Source organism: Protopterus annectens, chromosome 1.part2 (genome assembly GCF_019279795.1).
Source record: "Protopterus annectens isolate FY-2018-M chromosome 1.part2, PAN1.0, whole genome shotgun sequence".
Taxonomy (NCBI): Eukaryota; Metazoa; Chordata; order Ceratodontiformes; family Protopteridae; genus Protopterus; species Protopterus annectens.
Window position 1 is genome coordinate 98,529,280 of NC_056727.1, and position 25,526 is coordinate 98,554,805.

The window sequence follows — 25,526 nt, forward strand, 5'->3', positions numbered from 1 at the left end:
TGAAATATTAACCTGGTTTCTAGCCTCATAAGCACTGCATTGTTTAGTTCTTTATGTCTATTGACTCTCTTTTCTTGAGCAATTATTTTAAGTTGCTTCTAGATTTTTGTCAGGATGCTACCTTGAATTGGTTTATTCTGATTTTTGGGCTTATTGTTTAGAATTGACAAGATTGACATAGTGTTCTAATCATAATTTTTAGCTGACAAATATTTCTGTATACCCTAGATTTTGCCCTCTTAAGAGTATGAATTTGACTACATCTATGTGTTGCCAGCTATGTTTTTCCTTTTTGAACATGCTGAGAGCAGAGATTACCATACTGTCCTTATATAACCAGTGTGATAGACTGATTTTGCCCTTTCGCTGTGCTTATTAGTTATAGAGTGCATTCGCTTATTTAGGAAACTCGGACTATTCTTTTTCTATAAAGATTGTAGTTCATACATCCTTATTATTATTTGTATTTTGTTAAACTAGTTGTATATATTTTGAGTATATATCCGAGTTCATATATTAGATTTAATAAGAGTGACATAATTGTTTTTAATAACTGTTAGCTGAAAAGCAGTTTCTTATGAAGTGACTAGTTTGTGATTTCATTTTAGACTCTTTTCTAAAATGTGAGCTTGATTATGCCTATATGTTGACAGATGTGTTTCTTCTTTCTGATTATACCGGGAGTAATACGTATTATTTTGCTTTGTTTCGTTAACATCTATGTGATTGGTTAATTCTGTCACTCTGCAATGTTCATTGGTTGTATTGTGCGTATGTTCAATCAGTATATTTCGAAATATCAATATATTTTGAAATATTTGTAGGCATATTGTTTTTTCCCTTGTGATCTACTAGCCCTAATTATTTTTTCTGAAGAAGTAATTTATATAATGGAACATTATGGTAAAAAACATGTTTCTGTATATATTGTCTTGTAGCTGCTATAAATTTATTCATTGTGATCTTCCACTCTTGAAACAGGTTCGTCTTCTCGTTTACACTATTTACATGACTAGTTATTGTCCTGCATGCATTGTCGAATGTTTATTGATACAGATAGATTTCACACTAATTTAATCAGTTTGCAATACCCCACATTATATATATATATATATATATATATATATATATATATGTATATTTAAATTTTTCACATACTCTCTGAATCAGTTTTATACATGTCTACATTTTTTAAGTACCAATTTAACATTAAAATGTTTTATGTTTTATTCCAATTTACCATATACTTCATCAGTTAGTACCCTTTTTTGTTGATTGGTTCCTTTTCCTTGTGCTCTCTGCCCATTGGCCGAACCACTGATTTGCTGACTGAAACCCAATCAAAATTGTATTTGTCCTTTATAGATTGGTCATTATTCCTGACTAGCTGTTTTGATTGGCCCTAACCGCGAAGGCAGAAATGGCCGTAGCCGCAAATGCGTATGGCCTTTGTGTTTTTAATACACATAGGGTTCATTATAATTTTGATGGAACTACTGATTGGCTGACTGCCACATAGTCAGTACTCATTGTTTGGTTCTAACTGCGAATGCGGAAGTGACCGTAGCCATGAAAACGGACGGTCTCCATATACTCTTTACAATTAGCTTTATACATTTCTTTAGACATTTTTATACATTTGTAAGCACTAATTAACATTATAATGCATTAGGTTTAATTCCAATGCACTAAATACATTTTTAGTTAGTACCTTTTGTGGCTAACTGGTTCTTTCTTTTTATTTTCTATGCCCATCGGTCAAGCCATTGATTCGCCGACCATAATCTAGCTGTAATTTCATTGGCTTTTTGGGGATTGGCCATCACGCTTGAACAACCACCTTGATTGCCCCTAACCATGTAAGTGGAAGTAGCCATAGCTGCGAATGCGGACGGTTTCTGTTTTTAGCTTTACATAGGACTTAATCTGGTTTCTGACCAAACTATAGATTGGCTGGCTGTCATCCAACCAAACTCACTGATTGGTCCTAACTGTGAATGCGAAAGTGGCCATAGCCATGAATACAGATGTTTTTCGTTTTTTAGCCCCTTAATTTCATATAGGATTTACTATAATTTTTGTCTGAATCACCGATTGGCTGTTTGCAATCTAGGCAATGTATTGATTGGCTTCCAAAACCAATCACTATTTTGATTATCCGTAGCTGCAAATGCGGATGGATTTGCCCTAAAATCCATGATTCTCTATTTTCTTTTTGACAATTTATTATATTGTCCATTAGAACTTTAACTAAGAGACGAATGGCTCTAGATGAGTTGTTCATAATATTCATTACTTCACACAGCCTTGGCGTGATCACGAATGCGGATGATTTTTCTTTCCAATAATATTGTCTAATCTCTATCCGCAGCCACAAAGTGGATGGACTTAAGTATTTATATATTTATTACTTATATACATTTTCTATACTGTGGGCTTTGATTTTTAAGTATTTCATATTATATACATATATATTCAATTCACACAAGGTTTCCCACACTGAGGCTTGTCTCCCAACAGTTTCTTTAATGTTGCATATAAGAGGAAAGTTTTTAATCAGATTCAACATATGTATTTACTGCCGAGGCAGTGGCAATACATATTCTACTTGCCCTATGTGTATATATGCTATGCAAATTCTACCAACTATGTAAATCTTAATTTCCTTGTTGATTTAATTTCCTTGTTATTTTAATTGCTTCTTAAATTATGATTACAAAATGCTGGCAATTAAGATTCTACTCATTCGCTAAACGTGACCATAGTTTTTATTTTCTACATTTTACGCTACACTGTTTTAAACTAGGAACTATGTTTTGCCTAACTCTTTTACTATTGGTCACGTGAACCTCTTCTTAACCTATGATTGGTCAGATGTATGCATTGTTATTATACTTCCTGGTTTTATGTTTGGTACTTCTGATTTGTCATATTTTTGAAGGTGTGTCAGTTGTAACCAACATGATTGGATACCCATTGTTATTTTAATCAATATGGACCTTTGTACTTTATGATCTGATGAAGGCGAAGTCTAGCTGAAAGCGCTCATCAATGTACTTATGCCTTTTGTTTGTTTTCTAAATAAATCACATTTACTTTTATGCTTCAGTTGCCTTTTTATACAGCCTCAGCTGTGGTGCCGCTTCAGGATTTTTCACTAGTTTACTGCTATAGTCTTTGTTTTATCTTCCTTTACTTTACATCCTGAAAAAATGTAAACTGTTTCAGAATGTCCCACAACACTGAAATGCCCTTTACTGGATTTACCAAGTACAAAATATCATCAACTGCAAATAAAGTTATTTTTTATTGCGTACCATGCCAGCTAATCCTTTGAATTTGTTAGTCTCTACTTTTCTTTGCCAATGGCTTTAAGTGTAAGGCAAATAAAGGGGGGAAATTAGATCCCTGACTGGTTCCTCTGTTCAAACACAGTTTGAAGACTAGAAACCCTCTACTATGATTCTTGCCTCTGACTCTTCATATATATTTCCTAACTAACACCATTATCCTGTCAGGAAGGACAAATACTGCCATTACTCTACTCATAAAATCCCAGGTAACTGTATTGAAGGCCTTCTCTGCATCAAGACCCACCAACAATATATGGGCCCCTTGTAATTCTACTTCCCTCTGGATCATTGTAATCATCATGTTAATGTTGTTAAAGTTTTCCCTCCCCTCCACAAAACTATACACTTTTCCCCAATCTTTCCAGTCAGTCATGCACACCAGTTAAGCGTTTTCCTTTCCCAATGGAAATTAAATTAAACCACTCCTTGAAATACTTAGGAATCTATTTCCATTAAGATATTAAGATGTTTTATCAAAACAATATTGTGAAACACTGGTCAATTATACAGCAAGATCTTCTAAGATGGAATAAATTTCAGCTCTCCCTTCTATCAAAAGTGTCCATTATCAAAATGAAAATTTTTCCAAGACGGTTATATGGCTTCAATGCCTCTAATATTATAGTCTACAATAATTTTCTTTAACACACTTAACTTTTTTTTATTAAAATTCATGTGGTTACCAAAGTCAGCTAGAATTGTGTACAAAAAATGTGTCTATCCTAAAGATAAAGGAGGTCTTGGACTGCCTGACTTCAAGCTCTACTATGACATAATTAACAGTGGTAGATTAGTCACAATTTCTGAATATAACACAAGCAATAAGACCTGGGCTGCAACCTGGGTGAAGCTATTCTATAACTATATTAAAACCTATAAAATTAACCCTATAGCTTTAATGAGCAAACCTTGGGAATTATTAAACTGCATACCTCTATAAAGAGCAAAATAATCATTATACAAAAACTCACCAACACACTCAAGCTAACCAGTGCCTTTAACACTTTACAACCACTCCATCTTTACCCAAACCTTAAACTCAATAATAGAATGCTCAATCTAAATGATTACCCCTCTTAAAGGAGAAAATTGTACTGGATATCTGTCAGTATAGGAAGCAGTCACTTAATGAGATGAGGCTGGAGTTAAACCTCCCCAAAATTTACACCATTATCTTAAAACAACTTAGAGAGCTTTGTGCTAAATTTTGGGTTGACCTTGATCCTGCTCCTGATGAAATAAATACATGCAATACATTGAGGTTCTCTCTATTAATGAAAAAGAAAATGATTTCATATACATATAAGCTTATCACTGCCATTAGATATCAAAATGAAATACCCTTTTCCAACTACTGGACTAAGCTTTAAGACCCATCAATCTTCCCAACTCAAATTACCAACTTCATTCAAACAGCTTCAAAATATACTCCCTTAAAAAACTATATTATACCCATCTAATGATTTTGAACAATACATACCTCACGCCTGCCAAAATTAATAAATCTGACCCATCCTCTTCCCCATTTTGCTAGTACTGCAATAACCAAAAAGCAATATATTTCATATTTTCTAGATTTGCAAATGTGCCTATAAATTATGGTACTTGCTTAGGGTTCAACTACAATAAATGGGATATGAGAAGGCCACCCTTTCCTGGGAATTTTCTATGCTGCATATTCCTCCTTTAGGCTTAACAGAATTCAAAATCATATTTTAATCACTGTATTTGCTCCAATTAAACTCAATATCACCCTAAATTGGAAAGACAGAGCCGTAATGACATGGAAAGGGTTCACACATATGGCTATAATATACTTATTAGCCCACAAGTATGTAATGTACTGACAGAAACACCACCTGCAATTTACTGAATATTGGGACACCTTGTTCAATATATATTCATAATAATATTTCATAATTTTTGTGAAGACCTTGGGGTTGGGCTTTAGTTTTTTTTTTTTTTTTCTCTTGCTATACTATGTTGACAGCCCTTTACTGTACCTGCTTTACTATACCTGCTTCTTTTTTGTTTAGGCTTACAAGTGTATTCTTCCCCTTTCAGTTTTTCTTCATTTTATCATGCAAAGTTAAATATCATGCTTAACAATATGGGCACTTAGCATGCTTGTACATAGTTTATTTCTTTTTAACTGTTTTTAATATATTCTGTTTGTTATAAACATATGTTGTTTAATATTTCAGCCTTATTAATGTCTGAATGCTACGGTTATGTAATTTCCAAATTATTTGTTACAATTATTGTCAATAAAGATTTTTGAAAAAAAGAAACTACACACACTGATCCATATCTGTTAGTATTGGCAACACCTTAGCCAGACATTCTCTTAGCTAGTATAGACATAAACATTTTATAATTATGTTTCAAAGTTGAAATCTGTCTATACGAAATTTGGTTTAATGGGTCTTTGCCCGCTTTGGGTAGTATAGCCACCAGAGATTTCTTCAAAGATGCCGGTGCTGCCCCTCAATTTAAAATATTGTTAAAAAACTTCCATATCTTTATCACTTGTCCATACCTTCAGTGGCAGTTGCATGCAATTAAATGATTGATTAGAAAGTGCTATGACTTTTAAAAATTTTACATGACACTTTTTTAATGTATGTTTACAACTTGCAACTTACATGTACACATTAATGTTCGGCAAGCTGATCTTATATGCAATTGCAGCTTCTCATCTCTGTTTGAACCCATGTTACATTTTCCATGACTTTTCATTTAAATTAAAACATTCAAGAAACAAAAACAAACTATTTGCATTTTCATTTCAACTACCACCTTTTAACTCACAGCAAACACGTAACTGAATACATTTTCCAAAAAGGAGAAGTATTCTCTGAATGTTATGGGCTGATATCCCAAACAGAGAGCTACACACACAGGCTTTGACCATTCTAGAGTTAGGTTTAATCATGCTGAAAATGCATGTTAAAGTCTGTGCTCCATCCTGCACTCACACCATCCATTCTTGTCCCATTTCAGCCTCCCTTCCAGATGTGAAAATCAGCTTGCATACTGTCAGTTAACTGAGATTTAGCCTTAACCCATTCAAGCCTATAATGCCTTTACTATATACTTCCAGTTCACACCTATATCTTCTTATGGCATCCAAACTTGTTTTGGGCTTGGCTTCTTTAATTAAGTGACTTACCAGCTAATTATAGGTATTAGAAAGTGCAAGGAGTTATTAATAAAATGACACTACAATTGTTAGTCTAGGATGTCATGAAGAAGATAAATTAACCACTGTTTATCATTTATTATTAATATTTATAGGTTCATAGATAGGTACTAGGCTATCGGCCCAAGGGCCTATGTAAGCCTAGCCAGCAAGTTTCCATAGCTTACGTCACTCAACAAAGTTATTTTCCAGTGCCACTGTCGAGCAGAGACACAGAAGTCATCCTTGGGGTGTATTTCCTATTTCCCATCCACTCATCAAGATTTTTCTTGAAGAGTGCTAATGAAGAACTTTGACATAGATGAGTAGCTTGTTCAGAGTATAGAAAGTCTCTGGGACAGGAATCTATCCCTCCAGCATGTCCTGTTTATTGTGGTGACAAGGTTTAGGTCCCTAGAGAGTGTAGCTCGGAGGGATTGGGATTTCTTTAGGTGTAGCATGTCCAACAGCTCTGGGTTTGACATAGCTTTATATGTTAGGCAGAGATCACCTCGGAGTAGGCGATATGCTATGGAGTAAAGCTGGAGTTTTTTGAGGTGGTCAGTGTTTGTTTGAGGCCAGTAATCCTCTTTGTGAGGTACATCTGTGGCCTTTCCAGCTGCTGCAGATGTCTTGTGAGGTACATTCCAAAAGGGGCATTGTATTCTATAATGGGTCTAATGAGTGACGAGTAGAGGAGAACAATGACCTCTTTCTTCCTGGATGAGAACCCTTTTATGATGAGGTGTGCCACACAGAAGGATTTCCTGACTACTGTGGTGATGTGACTATCAAAGGAGAGACTACTGTCCACCTGGGTCCCAAGTTCTCTTATCATGCATTCGGTGTTAAGTAGATTGCTGCCTGTGTGGTAGTTCATGGGTACAGAGTTTTTATCAAAGGGAATGAGCTTGAGGCCATGGCTCTGACACCAGGCCAGTCTCAGTGAGGTTCATCTGTAAGGATGTCCACATCATCTGGGGACTTGACTATGGCTCTTAGTTTGCAGTCATCTTTGAACTTCGTTAGCCAGAGGCCTTCTGTGTTAGCCTGTACTTCGGAGAAGTAGATACCAAGCAGGACAGGTCCCAGGACAGACCCCTGTGGTACTCCACTTCTCACTGCTTTTTGTCAGTGAGCCAGTTGGCAACCCATCTTGTGATGTAGGGACTTATACCTAGTTTAGTGAGTTTAGCTATAATTCCAGAATGGGGGATGGTGTCGAAAGCCTTGGCGAGGTCAAGATAGGCTGTGTGAACCACCTTACCCTCATCCACAGCTTTGGTGACTGCCTCAAAGAAGTCGATCAGGTTCAGGAGGCATGATCTGCCTTTTACAAACCCAAACAAGGTGGGATCCAGAGTTTGGAGGTTACCAGTGTCTTTGTTTATGAGCTCCATGATGATACGATCCATTGCCTTGCAGACCAGGCTCGTCAGGCTAATAGGTCGATAGTTCCCAGGATCAGTGGTGGCTCCCCCTTTGTGGAGTGGGATAACTGTTGCTGTGCGCCATTCAGTGGGCACAAAGCCTAACGCAAGGCTATTATTGAACATGGTGCTTAAGTGGGGAGCCAGTTCGTTCTGAAGTTCATGTAAAATGCAGCCTGGGATGTTGTCCAGTCCCATGGATGCTGTGTTTTTGGCTTTACAGAGTGCAGCTTTTACCTGCATAGTTGTGATTACAGGGACTCTGCATTCTTCCTGTATAGATATGGGCCCTTTAGGGGGTGAGAGGGGGGGTAAAGTTAGCACTGAACCTATCTGCCAGGATGTTGGCAATATCGGTTGGTTCTGTAATTTCCATGCCTTTGTGCTGTAACTCAGAGCAGATCTGGGTGTTGCCATCTAGATTCTTGACATAGCTATAGAATGTTTTGTGGTTGTCCTTGGATTTAGCGGTGATTTTGTTTTCGTAGCTAGCTTTGGAGGATCTTATAAGAGATCTCAGCTTCTTACCGAGGCTGACCAGGGAGCTCCTTCACTCATGGGATTTTACTCTCTTTTGCAACAGTTTCTTCCTTCTGTTGTACAGTTTGTTTATGGCAGGGGACCACCAGATTGGCTTCCTTTTTTTGGAGGATAGTGTCTTGGTTCTGTTTGGGATAGCACGATTCATGCACTTGTGTAAGTGCTTATAGAGTGCATTTGTGTAGGATTCAGCAGTTGTAACTGCATTGTCCATCTGCATGGGTGTCATGAAGTTCACCACTTCTGTCTTAAGAAGCATGAAGTTGGCTTTGGAGAATTTTTTTACTGTGCATTCCTTAATGGGGGTGGGGGGGGGGTGTGGATATCAAGGGGGATAAGCTTATGGTCGGATCTGACCAACGAGGAGTTGACTTCAGGTGTGGAACACCGGTCACTCATGTTGGTAATGACTAGGTCTAGGATATTGTTGCCCCTGGTGGGGGTGTGGATAAGTTGATCTAGATCATATGTTCATAACTGAGTGTCCTAGATGTTATTGAAGGGTATTTTGAGATCTGCTATGATAGGAGACAGGAACATTTATTGTCACTGTCCATTTATACTACACTATACCTGAGATATTATTAGTTGTTTGCTAGTATTATGCAAATAAGCAATATTCCATATGTACTTAAAAATTCAAAAACAAGTGACTTACAAACTGTTGTATGACATCTGGTGAAACCTGAGATGTTGAAGAAATCTTTAATATTTGGACAGTAAGTTACACAGTTTGAGAGATATTCAATGCTATTTTTTGGTTAATTATACAATTGAACATATATTTTCATATTTCTGTACACATCTCTATAAATATGCACACATAAGCTTTCACATATCAACAAGAAATTCATCTATGTTTGGTTAACTAAATTATTCAGTCATTATATGTCTAGGTTGTACAGTTTCCAAGATATGAAATTTGTTTGTAAAAAATATCAGAACTATAATTTACGGTTGTTCTGCATTGTAATATATTATAGTACGTATGAAAAGACTATGAATGCACCAACCATTATCACTGAAAAAGTTACTTCTTACGGACAACATTGTTATTTATACAGTTGCAATAGGTTTTGTTGTTCACAAAATATTTATAGTAGTTTCTTAATCTTTTTAAATTTATTTTTCAGAAAATGCTCTGGAATGCAAGATGTGCATTGGCTGCTAGAAGTTACATTCCATATCACATAGTTGTTAATCAGTTTATAAAGAGTGCATTGGCCACCATTAAATGAATAGATTTTGCATTGTTGTGATTTATACTGAAATGATTTCAGTCTACTAGGAATGCATTTGCTTGTACTCCATTCAACCCATCACACTTCATTTATTTTCTCTGAACTGTTTGTCAGTTCTCCTTTAAGAACTAATTTTAGTGTTTCTCCATACAGATAGCTCAAAGTTCATGGTTTAGTCAATGGCTGATTAATTGCCTGTGCCTGTAGATAAAAAAAAAAAAAAAAAAGCTAATGGTTTTGCAATTGCATGCTCATCTCAAATGCTCAAAAACTATCAGTTTACATGATTTTAGTTTGCATTCCATCGGTGTGCATAACAGCAGGGGAACTAGTAAAATTAAAAGACATATATGATCAGCTCTTGTCAACCTCTTCTGCTTAGCAGCCCAAGATCACAATCTTATACCATTTATATCCAGCCTTACTCTTGTTACAGTATAAAACCATCTATACATCAGTTGAAAAAAGTACTTTTTCTACTTTAACATCAGTGGCATTAACTCCAGTCACTGATAAGACTACCCCCACCTCACACTGAAAGCATCTCTGCACACAACTTTATAGTGGTACATGCACTTGACTTCAAGAAATGTATTAAAAACATTTTACCAAAAAAAAAAACTTTTTTGACTTAGAGTTACGTCTTCAATTTCTTCAGTATCCCTCTAAACATTTATAAGAACATGGATGCTATACTTTAGAGTCCCCCCTCTAAGGTAATGCAGTCCACAAACTTCCAGTCATTTTCCCCACTTCTTGCAGAAGCACAATTCTCGTGTACAAGTTGCATCTTATGAAAATGACACATAGTTCATCCATTTATTTCCTGCTTTCACAATCTTGCGGGCTTTCTTCTTCATCATCTCAACCACCCATATCTGATTCAAATTCAAGACACTTCTGTCTTTTTTTTTCTTTTCTAGCCAGCTGCTTAGCTTTTTTTCTGCTGTTCACTAAAGTTCTGTCTATGGGCTGTGCCCTTGTCAGAGGAAAGAAAAGTAGAATATTCTTCAACTTTCCAATTCGCTTTTTGCTGGGTAAGCTTTGTTTATTTCCTCCTCATCCTGATCTACATAGGTTCATAGGTTCATACTAGGCTATCTGACCTAGGGCATTTACAAGCCTAGCCAGAGTGTGTTTGGCTTTCGCAACCCCTTGGAATGAGTTTACTGTGCCCTTTTTAAGGTTGTGTTTACTGTGTCTCTGTCTAGTAGTGACACAGAAGTGATCCCCAGGGTAAACCTGCGATCTCCCATACACTTGTCAAGATTTTTCTTGAAGAGAGTCAGTGAGGGGCTCTGCCTAACATGGACTGGGATTCTATTCCAGAGTGAAGGGAGCCTCTGGGTTATGAATCTCTCCCTCCAGCATGTCCTATTTATTTCTGTGCTGAGGTTCAAGTCACTCGATCGCGTAGCTCTAAGGGATTTGGATTTTCTGAGGTGGAGCATGTCCATTAATTCCGGGTTGGACATGGCTTTGTACGTCAGGCATAGATCGCCTCTGAGTAGGCGGTATGCAACTGAGTAGAGCTGGAGTTTCTTTAGCCGAGCAGCATATGGCATCTGTTTGAGTCCCTTGATCCTCTTAGTGAGGTACTTTTGGGGTCTTTCTAGTTGCTGCAGGTGTCGGGTAAGGTACATCCCAAATGGGGCATTGTACTCAATTATGGGCCTGATGAGGGATGAGCAAATGGGCACAATGACCTCTCTTGATCTAGATGTGAATCCTTTCATGATAAGGTGGGCTATATAGAAGGTCTTTCTAACCACTTTGGCAATGTGGTTGTCAAAGGAGAGGTTACTATCAACTTGGGTCCCCAGGTCCCTAATTACTTCTTCTGTACTTAATGGATTACCTTCTATGTGGTAATTTGTGGGCACTTTGTTTTTGCCAAAGGGTATAACTATATACTTTTTGGCATTTAGTTTAAGGCCATGGCTCTGGCACCAGTTTTCCGCTCTATGAGACCCTTTTGGAGGATGCTTGTGTCAGCTGGAGAGTTAATTATGGCACCCAGTTTGCAGTCATCTGTGAACTTGGTCAGCCACAGTCCTCCCGTGTTAGCATGTACCTCAGAAAAATATATTCCGAATAAGAGAGGTCCCAGGACTGAGCCCTGTGGGATGTCACTTGTAACTGGTTTAGAGTCTGACATGGCTCCAGCAATTCTGACCATGTGGGTTCTGTCCTTGAGCCAGTTTGCAACCCATCTTATGACATAGGGGTTTATATTTAGGCTGGAGAGTTTGTCTACGATGCCCGAGTGGGGTATTGTGTCAAAGGCTTTTGCGAGGTCTAGGTAGGCTGTGTGGACCACCTTACCCTCATCAATGGCCTTGGTGACTGTTTCAAAGAAATCTACCAGGTTCAGAAGGCAGGATCTGCCCTTGACAAAGCCGAATTGGGTAGGATCCAGTGTCTGTAGGTCCCCAATGTCTTTGTTTATGAGCTCCATAATGATTCTCTCCATAGCTTTGCAGACCAGGCTAGTCAGGTTTATGGGGCGGTAGTTTCCAGGGTCCATAGAGGCGCCTCCTTTGTGGAGTGGGACCACTGTTGCTGTACGCCATTCTTTGGGTACATATCTTGTAGTAAGGCTAAGATTGAATAGCAGCTTTATATGAGGGTATAGCTCTTCTTGGAGTTCATGTAGCACGCAGCCCGGGACACCGTCCGGTCTCATTGATGCTGTGTTTTTTGCTTTGGAGAGGGCGGCTCTCACCTGGGCATCTGAGATGTCAGGGAGGCAACACTCTGCTGGGATAGATATTTGTCCTTTTGGGGGGGAGAAGTTTGCACTGAACCTGTCTGCCAGGATGTTGGCAATGTCTGAGGGTTCAGTGTATTTTTAGTTATTATGGACTAACTCTGAGCATATCTGGGAGTTGCCACCCAAGTTTCTAACATAACTAAAGAAAGCCTTATGATTATCATTTGTTGCTTGTGCAATTTTTCTCTCGAAAGTGGCCTTGGATGATTTTATGAGTGATCATAGTTTTTTGCTAGTACTGATTAGAGATGCCTTCCCTTTTAGGGATTTTGCTCTATCATGTAGCAGCTTCCTCCTTCTGTTGTATAGCTTATTTATGGCTGGGGTCCACCAGACAGGACGCCTGCCTTTGGGGGGATGGGTCTTGGTTTTATTTGGGATTGCATGATCCATGCATTCCTGAAGGTGTCCATAGAATGCGTTTATAAAGGATTCAGCAGATAGGGCCATGGTTTCCACTGGCCTGGGGGCCTTGAAGGATTCCACTTTGGTTTTAAGAAGTGTAAAGATAGCTTTTGAGAAGTTCTTCACTTTAGTCTTTTGTGCTGGGGGTGGGGGGCGGGATGTGGATTTCTAGTGAGATTAATTTATGGTCCGATCTTACCAATGAGGGGTATACTTCTGGTATGGAACATTGTGTCCACATGTTGGTGATGATCAGATCTAGTATGTTTTCCTCTCTTTTGGGAGTGGTGACAAATTGTTCCATAGCATTTGAGTTTATGAATTCTAGGAACCTCTGGGCTAGGGTGTTGGGGCTTGAGTAATGCTCCCAGACTATGTTTGGATAGTTGAAGTCCCCCAATATGATGGTGTTTGGAGAGACCTTCATATTCTCCACTGTCTTCAGGAAGGGAGAGTGGGGTTCCTGAGTTTGAGAGGGTGGTCTGTAGCATGCTACAAACTGGAAGGCAGTTTTGCCCACTGTTAGTTGCACATGGATGGTCTCCGATGCTTCGTGCAATGCCACTAACCTGGAGGTGTGGGTGTCCTTGATGAATATGGATACTCCCCCTCCTTTTGTGGTTTGGTCTGAGTTTTGGGGCCGAAAAGCATGATATGAGGTATAACCTGGTAGTGCTGGGGTGCTCTTGGGAGCCTTGAACCAGGTTTCTGTCACTGCATAGACATCGATGTTCTCCATACTGAGGAGGGCTTCGAGAGCTTGCATCTTGAGGTTTAGACTTCTGGCATTGAGCAGCATTACCCTTAGTTTCTTTCTACTTGTGTTGTCTAAGGAGGTGGGTTTGTCTTTTGAGCCTTGCCTAAAAAAAGCACTATGGGGGTGGCAAGAGCCTTTGCCAATATCCGAAAGCCCATGGGTGACAGGTGCAAACCGTCCCTTGTGAAGCAACGTGACTTGTCGAGCATGTCATCCCAGGCAGACAGATACTGGATCCCCTTTGAATGACACCAATACTTAAGCCAATTGTTGAAAGTGATCATTTTGTCTTTATACTGAGGCATCATTCTTGGTGAGGGTAAGATGCTGCTCAAGGTCAGGGTCATACCGGCCTGGGCTACATGATCAGAGAGCTCCTCTATGTCTCTTTTTATGTAGTCCAGGGAGGTATGTTTCAGGTCATTCACACCAGCATGGACAATGACTGAGTCATATTTGTACTTGCTTTAGAGTGACCTGAGTGCTTGCGTTATGTGGCGGATTCTAGCGCCCGACAGGCAGCTCACTGTGACCTTTTCTTAGTTCAGCCTGGTGAGCGGGACGTCAGTGTGTCTGACTATAGAGTCACCTATTACAAGTGTAGTAGGTATGTTGTTAAGCCTTAAGGGCTGTGGCTGTTCGGCACACTGACTTTGTGAGCTATGTGTTGCCTGTGTTTTGTTTTGGGGTAGCGGTCGCTTGGGTGTCTGCTTTGGAGGTCTCTGCTGTTTTAGCAGATTTTTATTTAGAGCCTCCGAGTATGTTTTTGTGTGTTTATGTGTTTGGTCTGCAGTTGTGGTAGGACTATGTGAGACTGGATTTGTGGTATGTGTGGTTACCTTCCCCTCCTGACTGGTTACGCCAGTACTGAGTCGAGAGAGCTCAGCCTCCAGTTTGGCTATATGGTTTCATCTCTCACATATATTTGTACTTGTTCTGAGGAGGAGAGGGTTGTCTGTGTACATGAGGCAGTTGTAACATTGCCTCAAGATTCCCAGATTCACCAGCTGGACTGCAGAGGAAACCAGTAACTGACCTTTGGACATGCTAGAATAGTATAGGAAACTCCTTTGCAACTGAATCAGAAAGGACCAATAGGGGATAAAGTACTCAAGGGGAGTATGGATGTAGTGCTTATTTAGATTATTAGTGCTTAACTTATAGAAATTGCTTATATGAGCAAGTGCAGGGTTTTAGATTTAGAATAGAGTGTTTAATTTGAGAGTTAGAGCAGTTCCAAGGGAAAAAGTGAACAGTAGACTTTGTGGAGCCGGGAATAGTTTAAACCCGATTAACCAGCGCTACCCGATGCACAAAATCGCGCAAAGCCACGCTAAGCGATTTTTATAACAGGGAGAACAAAAGGATAGAAATTAGCCCAATATGACCAATGAGCTACAAGTTGCTGGGCTGGGACCACTCGTACAGGGACAGGTAGGCTGCTCAGAGTTCCCTCTCTCACAGTGAGCAAGGAAGCCACCTAACTATTCAAGTATGATATGGGCAACACAGGAACCTTAACCACAGTCCTGGATTCAGCAAAGCCTGAAAACCGGACTAGACTAGTACAGAAAGGCGGGAAAGCAGGGAGATTATTTTTTTGCATTTTTTTCTTTTTTCACAGATAACAGAAATGCAGCAACTTAAATAACTCTAAATACACAGAGGAGGCTAGCACACTTGAGTGTGTAGCCTACAACTATGTTACAGATATACAAGCAAAAATGACAAACAGTAACTTTTTAAAGTGCAACGATGAATTTTAAGTACAGTAAGCGATGCAGATATCAGTAGGGTTCCACAGAAGCACTGAATAACCACGTTTTCGGCGGAATTAGCATTTCAGGGATACAACAAGAAAGAATCAATACTTAAACACTTCCAAAGTCTCTCTTTATCTCTCGGCCACTTGTAGGACTCTGCAGGGCACCATGAGGAGCTTTGCTGAGCTGTATACAAGCGCAAAAACCACGCTAAGTGATTTTTATACCAGGGAGAACAAAAGGATAGAAATTAGCCCAATGAGCTACAAGTTGCTGGGCTGGGACCACTCGTACACGGAGAGATAGGCTGCTCAGAGTTCCCTCTCTCACAGTGAACAAGGAAGCCACCTAACTATTCAAGTATGATATGGGCAACACAGGAACCTTAACCACAGTCCTGGATTCAGCAAAGCCTGAAAACCGGACTAGACTAGTACAGAAAGGCGGGAAAGCAGGGAGATTATTTTTTTGCATTTTTTTCTTTTTTCACAGATATCAGAAATGCAGCAACTTAAATAACTCTAAATACACAGAGGAGGCTAGCGCACTTGAGTATGTAGCCTACAACTATGTTACAGATATACAAGGAAAAACGACAAACAGTAATGTTTTAAAGTGCAACAATGAATTTTAAGTACAGTAAGTGATGCAGATATCAGTAGGGTTCCACAGAAGCACTGGATAACCGTGTTTTTGGCGGAATTAGTGTTTCAGGGATACAACAAAAAAGAATCAATACTTAAACACTTCCAAAGTCTCTCTTTGTCTCTCGGCCACTTGTAGGACTCTGCAGGGCACAACAAGGAGCTTTGCTGAGCTGTATACATCCAAAGATGTTTTTGTTCCTTCTGAAAAAAAAAAAAATATATATATATATATATATATATATATATATATATATATATATATATATATATGGTTCTACCTGACATAGCCGAAACCACACAACACCGACAACCACATCACCGACACCACATATTCGACAGTCCATAAACACGAAACCACACATAACCGACAACGAAATAACCGACGGTACACAAACACGAAACCCCATACACTGCACACACCACAATAACAATTATTAAAAACAAAACACATCCCCATTCCACAAACCACACACACAACACAAGCACACCAAAATCCTTACAAGCCCACACTAAACCTTACCTAACCCTAAGGTCCGTCACTATCAGCACTTACCTACCGGCTCCTAACCTAACTCACTTAACCCGCCCTATCGGCTCCCTAACCCTAACTCACTTAACCCACCCTATAACCCTAACTCACTTAACCCACCCTATCGTCCCTAACCTAACTCACTTAACCCACCCTATCGCTCCCTAACCCTAACTCACTTAACCCACCCCTATCCCCACAGACCGTCAATCTCCACACTTACCTGCCTCGCACCCTAACGTCCGTCACTACCGCATACTCACACAGCCTTTCCCCATGTCGGCATCCTCGGCGTTGGTGTTGTCATCCGTCGTGTCGGTCTTCTGCATTGTCGATGTTCTGCCACTCGCGATTCGCGTCGGTCTTCTTCACTTTCGATCTTCTGGAGCTCCGGATTCCGATGTCGGTCTTCTGCGCTGTCGACGAAGTCAGGTAGAACCATATATATATATACACATACATATATATATATATATATATATATTTACATACATATATATATATATATATATATATATACATACATATATATATATATATATATATATATATATATTCTAATGACAACTGGATATAACAACTTGAATCTCTGAACTGTCTCTCAACATCCTTTGATTGCAGGGATAAACTTGTTTCTCATCTGGTCTACAATGAATAATCATTTTCCATAAATAGTCTGGTGTCCCAATTGATAATACTTTACCCTGGCTGTTTTCCAAAGTTTGCATTTACATTGGGAGAGTAGTAATCAACCTGTTGGTCAGTGTGCAGCTATCTGGAATAAACTTATGGAATTCTTGACTCATTAAGTGAAGACCATTACTAGTGATAAGAGCATCAGAAACTGCATGTCTAGAATATGTCACCATAAGTAACTTTATGAAATTAGATGAATAGTTTCTCAGTTTAATTACCTGTGGATACTTTGTGTAATAACCATAAATCACATAATGTGAGTTTTTAAAATGAAACATCAGCAGCAAATTTGCTACAATGTTTTTCTAGAACGTCATGTGAGTTTTTAAAATGAAACATCAGTAGTAAATTTGCTCCAATGTTTTTCTAGAACTTCATGTAGTATCATCACTTCCTTTTGCATTATTTCTCTGAAACATATTATACACTTGGCAACTCCCCATTCCTGACCAAAACACACTATCTTGTGCTTTTTCGTTATACTTCACAGTTCCAGTAAGTACCTATGAATTCTCTCCAGCATTTTGCCTCATAGCTGATGTGGTAAAATTACTCTGCTTGATCTGAACAACAGACCGTGTACACAGTTATTTTCATCATGGAATGTATGCTACATATATGTTTGCGCGGGTACATTTTTCTTTTTTTTGCCATCCTTTCATTACCATGTCTTTCAGCAGATGTATTTCTGTATTAAGACTCATTGTACTTTCTGAATTTTTGCAACCTCTCTTCTGATATCAATAGGCAGGGAATCACAGACATTGCCTCTAATTCTTGATTCATCAATTCCTTCCTGATGCTGTTCTAAATGAGCCCTGTTTGAAGTATCCACAATATGAATTTCTGTTTTCCTGGTCTCTACAGAAATTCAGGTCACACATCTATAGAATTAACATCATGAAGAGCAAATAATGTTTTATGTGTACATTTTCAAATAATACGTAATAATGTTATGATCTGGCACTGCACAGACTTGTACATATACTTGAATAAATTTTCTCAACCATACGCTATAGCTAAAACTTCCTTTTGTATTTAAGGACACCACGTTTGCATCACAGTCTTCTGGAACTACAAGCAAATGGTTGTCCCACTTACAATAATATTGTTGCTGTACCCAGACTGACTGGCATCCACTTGCAACATAATTTGTTTTTGTTACATCATAATATTGAAAAATAAAATATTCTGTAGCCTCCACTATAAGCAAATGAATTACAAATTGCCAAGGATTGGAATCCCCAAACTGCATTCACCCAAAAAATGTCTGGAAAACCCCCCATTATTTAAAGTGTGTTTTGCAGGAGGCAAGCTCTCCTGCACCTACTGATATGAAGACAAGCCCCAACCACCCCAACCATTTATATATCAACTCCACTGTCACATCAACTCAAAGAAGGGGAAAATTACCCCAAAAGGGTATCTCTGCTGATGCAACTCACTGACAGTGATTTGCTGTGGAGGAGCTCTGGTCCTCAGTGGGTTGAACTTAAGGCAAATTACACTTGAGAGTTTGATCTTCATCCTCTAGTAGGTTACCCAATTCAGTAACCATTCATTAGCACAGTGAATCTTTTCTCTTTTTCTGCTCTGAATAAGAAGAATAAACTTGGATATATTGAACCATACCCAAAATCTTAGCAATATCTATTCATCAGTCTTTCGGTTCGGTCTACTTTCCTTACTTTACCTTGATCAAGCTGCATACATTCTAATTGCAAGAGGCTTTCCATATATTTGATACTGATTATAAATATTCCGTTTTTGCCATGATTCAATTTGAGATTATTTTGTCTCAGCCTTTTTAGTAGCTCTTTTAACCTCTCATCATTATGACTTGGTTTTGCCCCAAAACTATGTTATCGATAATGCTTGGTATACCTCCCATACACTCCAATAATCTGTGTAGCTGCTACCTGAAAGGCAACAGATGCTGAAGAAATATCAAATGACATTTTCTGAAGTCTGTATGCTCCAAATGGTGTGTTGAATGTATGTAGTTTCAAATTGCCTCGATCAAGTTTGATTTGCAAACAACACTGTTTAGTATCAAGCAATGAGAAATATTGAGCTTTTCGTATCATAAACATAACTTTTTCAACAGTTTTAAATAAATAATACTCACTTAAAATTCTTTTACTTAAATCTTGGGGATCACTATATATTCTAATATTGTCTACTGGTTTGGTTTAACTACAGTTGACCCAAGGATCATACTCTGTCTTGATATTACACCCATCAGTACTATACATTTTATTTATTTTGTTTATTTGCCTTAATGTTACTGGAACTATTTTTGATGCATGTACAACTGGTGAAATCGCTGGATTTAGTTAAATGCTAGATTGACTAGAATACAACAAAGCTAAGAGAACAAATCAACATAGCTTCCAAAAACAGGCTAGACATCAAAGAAATGCTCATCACTTGTGGAAATTGTGATTCAGAAACAGTAATGGCTGCAATGAGCAAGACCTCATTATTGGCTCATTACCATGTCTCTGAAATGAACACTAACACTGTCAAACCTGACTGTACTGGTCTTCTCACTAGTAGCCCATGCTTTGCATTAACAAAGGCACACACACTCCCTGACATTCTCACATAAAACCCATTCACAAGCAAGCCTCCCTGCACTTGATCACAGTCATAACACTAACCCATACATTGGCAAGTGCAAATACACAAACAGTTTTCTTCCTGACCCTCCCCTAGCTAATGCGACCACACTGACACACACACACACACACACACACACATACACACACACACACACACACACACACACACACACACACACACACACACACACACACACACACACACACATTTTCATGCAGCCTCATTTGTGCCCCTACAGATCTGCACACACACACACACACACACACACACACACACACACACACACACACACACACACACACACACACACACACACACACACACACCTATATACAGACACTAGAATCCTGCACTATGAGTACTCCCATATGGGTGAATGCCATGATTTCAATTTTTTCCTCCTACAGTAAAATTTTACTTGACTGTGCAAATCTGAATCACTCAGTTGAGAAATCAGGAGTTGTGGACATTTCTGAGGGTACTACATGGCAAATAATCCTTAGCCACTATCCCCAGACTGTTGGATTAGCATATAGTTTAGGACATGATACCCCTCTCTTCAGTGAGGCCCCATGAGGGGAGAACTTTAGCAGTAAAGTGGTTTATGAATTCAAAAGGCTTAGAACAATGTAGAAACCTTTAAAGTTATGTTTTTTGCATCATGCTAAGCCTCTCTGAATCCCAGGGATAGTGTTATCTGGCAGTATTTGTTTACATCACTCTAATATGGCTTTGCTTACTGTATTTCTCTCCAAATCATTGATGCTAATGCTCAATGGATTACTTTGCAACTGTTCTGCTCACCTATATGAGATTTGCTTCATGAATATGTGCAAGTATTTGCTCTGAGAATGTATGGCTTATATCCAGAGCCTCCTCCAAGCTGAATACTAAATAGTGACTTGCTATGCCTAAATACCACACACAGAACACTGAGGGGTATAGCCCTGTATGCAAATGCAGTAGCGACAATAATTTCTGAATGCAGGAACATGCACTATACCATACACAGAGCACAGAAGAGCTTCAGACCTGGCAACAAATGTAGTATCAACATTCAGAAACTGAATGCTAGTACTGCTGATCATACACCCTGCCATCTTGCGCCTGGAACAAATACTCCCTTTGCCCAAAAACTATCTATGCCTCTGCTTATGCCCTTCATGATTGTGCAAATGTTTACATTCATGAATATGTCATGCACTGCATGAGTATTCACATATTTTTCTTTACAGCTGTGTGAACATTTATTCTGTCTGCCTGTACATTATCTAGTGACCCACTGAGATGGCACCTGAACACTGGGCATATGTCCAGTCACGTCCAGGTGTTCAAAAGCACCTCTTCCCAAGTTGCAGAAACACCATTTGAAATAAAACATAGCTTCTATGTTTATAAGCACATAATAGATACTTTTGCCTTTTAGATGTTAGCTTATGGCAGTAGCAGCTTTGGAACCCCTCTCTATGCCCAGTAAATCCAAATCTCTAAATGCACTTGCCGTCAAGATACTACATTCTGCTCTGTCTTTAACCTCAATGTCAATATTTTTGCTATTAATGTACACTGTTTTGGTCCAGTGATTCACATTTTTACAACATTCAGGTAATTTTGTCTTTTCTGCAGTCCACCGCATGTAAATCTATGGCAATCACAATTATGTATTAGAGTTAGAAACAGAAACTAAGTTATCTATACTTATGTCTGCATCTAATATTTGCAAAACACTTTTTTTTAAACACTTTTGCTGTTTCGTTTTATTGTACAGTTTGTCTACTTTTTTCATTGCTGTGCAAGCTTTGGCCTTATACCTCTAAGCATGTGTCAAGCAATATGGCACTTGCTCAACTGTTTCTCCATTTTCAACTGTGCATTTGTTTCTTGATTCCTGGTATTTATGCCTTTTAATTGCCATGAGATTTCTACAAAGTCTCACATTACTATAAGTTCAACAGTCTCTTTTAGCTTCATTTTAACTGCTTTTCTGCTCAAATTTTACTTTCACCTATACATTTTGTCTGCAAGTTCTCTCATTTGTATACTTTTTACTCACTTGTCCTACATACATTCACAACTTTACCTAATGTTAAATCCATTATAATTAAAAGTTTGCTTCTCAATCTATAGTTATAATGCCAATAAGTTCTGTGTCTGACGTAAGAATCGTGCAGTTCTCAAAGTTCACATTTATTACGTGTATTGTTTAAACTCATTTACATGCACATATATTATTTTTATACTGCCCCTGGTTTCTGGTAAAAAAAAAGTAAATGACCTATACATCACAGGTCTTCTTGACTATATGGCAGGGTTTTCTTCACATCATTTATGACAGCTAAAGCAATTTTTCTCAAGTTAGTAAGATTAAATGTATTTGGTTTATTGAATACTGCAAACAGTATATAAACAGACTTTTTCATTTTAACCAATCCTTATATCACTGCACCTTTCCTTCCACCCAGAAATCTGCTTCATTTTTTCCGCTTGCTAAATTTAGCACATAAGAACCCATAGCCAACTATGGGGTTATCATTCTCTCCTCCATTGTAGACCTGCTAGAAAAAAACCCACATTTCTTAACAAGCTACTATCTCATAAAGCGTGGTCTTTTCTTAAGACAATAAGTTCTGTGTCTGAAGTAAGAATATGGCTTTACGCCATGTCAAAGTACACAGACAGCTTGTCTTCCTATCTGATTCAATAATAACTGAAATGAATAGTAGCTTGGTCATGGTTACCCCTTTTGTTGGCTTTACCATGGGTTTTGATATGGTCAAACTACAATCTTGTTACATATATCTGTTTTAATAATGGGCTTTGCTCCTGCAGTCCCCTCTTGGTTCATATCCTATCTCTCATATAAATCTTTTCAGACAAAATTGGGTTCTACTTTGTCTTCACCAGTCAGCATGATTTCAGGCATTCCTCAAGGATCACTCCTTGGCCCTTTACTCTTTTCTTTCTTCATTAACACATTTTTTCACTGGATGTTTCCCCATACATACCTGCCCCATTACCATGGTTGAGCTATCTGAAAGGTCTGTCCAATTTCCAGGCCTCTGCATACTGTGGCACAAACAGACATGCCCTTTTGCCAAGTGGCCACATTTCCCCAGGCAGGAATAGCTTTGCAGCTGACTAAAAGTGAAGCAGAAAAGTGAGGGCTGCCATATGCTAACTGACTGGTGAATTGTGCTGAGCTGGTGTGAACTGGTCCTATTCCTTTCTAAAAAGTTAGGTTTAAATACAACTATATGTAGGTGTGACCTAGGGAATGTTCCTACTACATACTAACACATGTCCCAGTAATCCCCATCCACATCCTTGCTTGATTGTTTTAATTCCTGCTTTTTTGGACTCCACCAGGCAAAAAGTAATGGCCTAGCCTCCCCAGGATGTCAGTACTCTCCTTCCCCTCTAAGACAGCAAAAGAGGATCTTGCTTCTGCCCCCCTCCCCTTCTGCATCAGTTCCTCCATCTCAACAGCCACTACTAAAACATGGATCATCTGCATCATAAGCAGGACTACATCCTCTCTGCCACATAGCTGCAATACAGTCCTTTCTGGTATTTCCCCCCCAGTATTATTCTTTATGCTGATAATCTTTTTCTCTTGATTCTCCTTTTTCCTAACAACCCTTTAAAACAGAACTCAGTTTTCACATTGTAAAACTTCTTTCCTCATCAGATGACAGACTGTTACTCCTGAAGTGGAATAAAACAAAGGCCGTTTTTGACACCACTGGAAGAATTAGTATTCTCCCTAATGGCAATATTATCTCTCTTTTCATAATAAACATATTGAGCTAGTTTAATTTTCTTGACCCTTCTTTTGCCAGTGGCTATTTAACTTAATCAGCCCAAAGGCAAACTTAATTGAACCCTGCATGGTTTCTGGAAAATCTTCAGATTCCTCTCAACTGAGGCAACAGTGGTCATTAAAAGAGGTACTCTACAGCCTCAGCTCAAATATTGGCTATCCTTGCTGCCTATATTTCTTCCAAAAATCAACACAACCTTCAGGTCCTCTCCTATACAATGAGTAGGGTCATCCTCTGTTTCACTCAAATGCAATCACAACTGTGGTATCCTCCAAGCAGCCAAATGTCTTCCAGTAAAAGAACAGTCACTTCTCTTTCTACTATTACTGATCTTTAAAATCCTTAAATCTGCCAACTTAACACTACTTATTTCTAAGCTGCAAAGTATAATCCTTTACCTTCCAAGATCCCTCACTAATAGTGCTCTGTTACAGAGAAAACTAAACTTCTTCTGGTGCACTGAACATGTCTTTTCAATGTTATGACCAACACCATGAAGATGGCCTCCCAGGATCTGTGATGTTTTGAAGAAATTTAGACATAAAAATTTCTTCCACCTAAAAGACAGGTTTTCCTGCAAATTCTGTTCCCACACCATTATTACCTGAATTTCCTCCTTCACTTAGTATGATTTGTGTTGAAATATAACATTTACCTCCAGTGGCTTACTCCTTTTTCAGTGTTTCCTCTCCATACATACCTCTACTTACCTCTTACATCTACTATGTCTAACATCTGTTTAAATGAATTACAGTTTTACTTTAACTCTTCTAGACAGTTTTCATATTTATGTCACAAGTCAGCCTCAGATAAACCACATTTAAAAAGAATTAATAGTAATATTAACTTTTCAGAAGATTACAAAGCTTTCCTACGTTCTTCCAATTCAAATCATAACCTTACAATTTCAAACATTACAAGCAACCAACACTGTTTTAGTCTCATGGTTATATCCATTAAGAGAGTGTAATGCAGCCTTCTACTTTACAGATATTACTATCAGTTAAGCCAAAAATTCATGAAAAACAAAAATGCACCCACCACCAAATTTAGTAAACTTCACTCTACACTTCTAATAAGAACAACTGATAGAACTATGGGACAACTTACTTTCACATTTAACTTATCTCTTACATCAGGAATCATTCATCCGGAATTCAAGAACAAAAGTATCCAACACCCAAAAACACCACTTCCTAAATTACCAGCCTATTTCCAGTCTTTGTCCTACTGCTACAATCTTTAAGAAAATACTGTATAAACAGATATGCAAACACATAAATAGATATAGACTACTCTCTGGCTGGCAGCATGGCTTCTGCCATGCCTTTAGTACATTAACAGCATTAATTACAGACACTGCTGACATCTATTGTAACATGACTGGCAGTCTTGTAACTGGAGGAATATTCATCAACATGACTTGAGAATTTGAGACTATTGACCACAATATTTTACTGTGGAACATAAAAAAAATCAGCTTCAGAGATAACACAATAAATTGGTTCTAAAGCTATCTTTCCAGCAGGATCTTCAGGTCTACTTCACGTTGTCGTAAGCTGACAATATCGAGCCTGATATTGTTGGCACGACAATATTGAAAGTGATGAACATCATGCAAGTAAACCCACGTGGGGGGGTGCAGAGGGGCTTGCCCCCCTGCCTACGCCATTTAGTTTTTTTTTTAATTTGTTTTTTTATTTACGTTATTTGATGTTTTACTTAATCAATCATTAAAGTTCGACCTTTATTGATTCGATTAAGT

At 38.5% G+C, this 25,526-nt stretch overlaps 1 protein-coding gene across 1 annotated transcript in view; it reads right to left on the minus strand.

Annotated features, from left to right (window-relative positions):
• The window catches only part of LOC122788108 (golgin subfamily A member 6-like protein 2), a 593,305-nt gene that overhangs the window by 532,990 nt on the left and 34,789 nt on the right, over positions 1–25,526 (minus strand). The gene's annotated exons all lie outside the window — the stretch shown is intronic.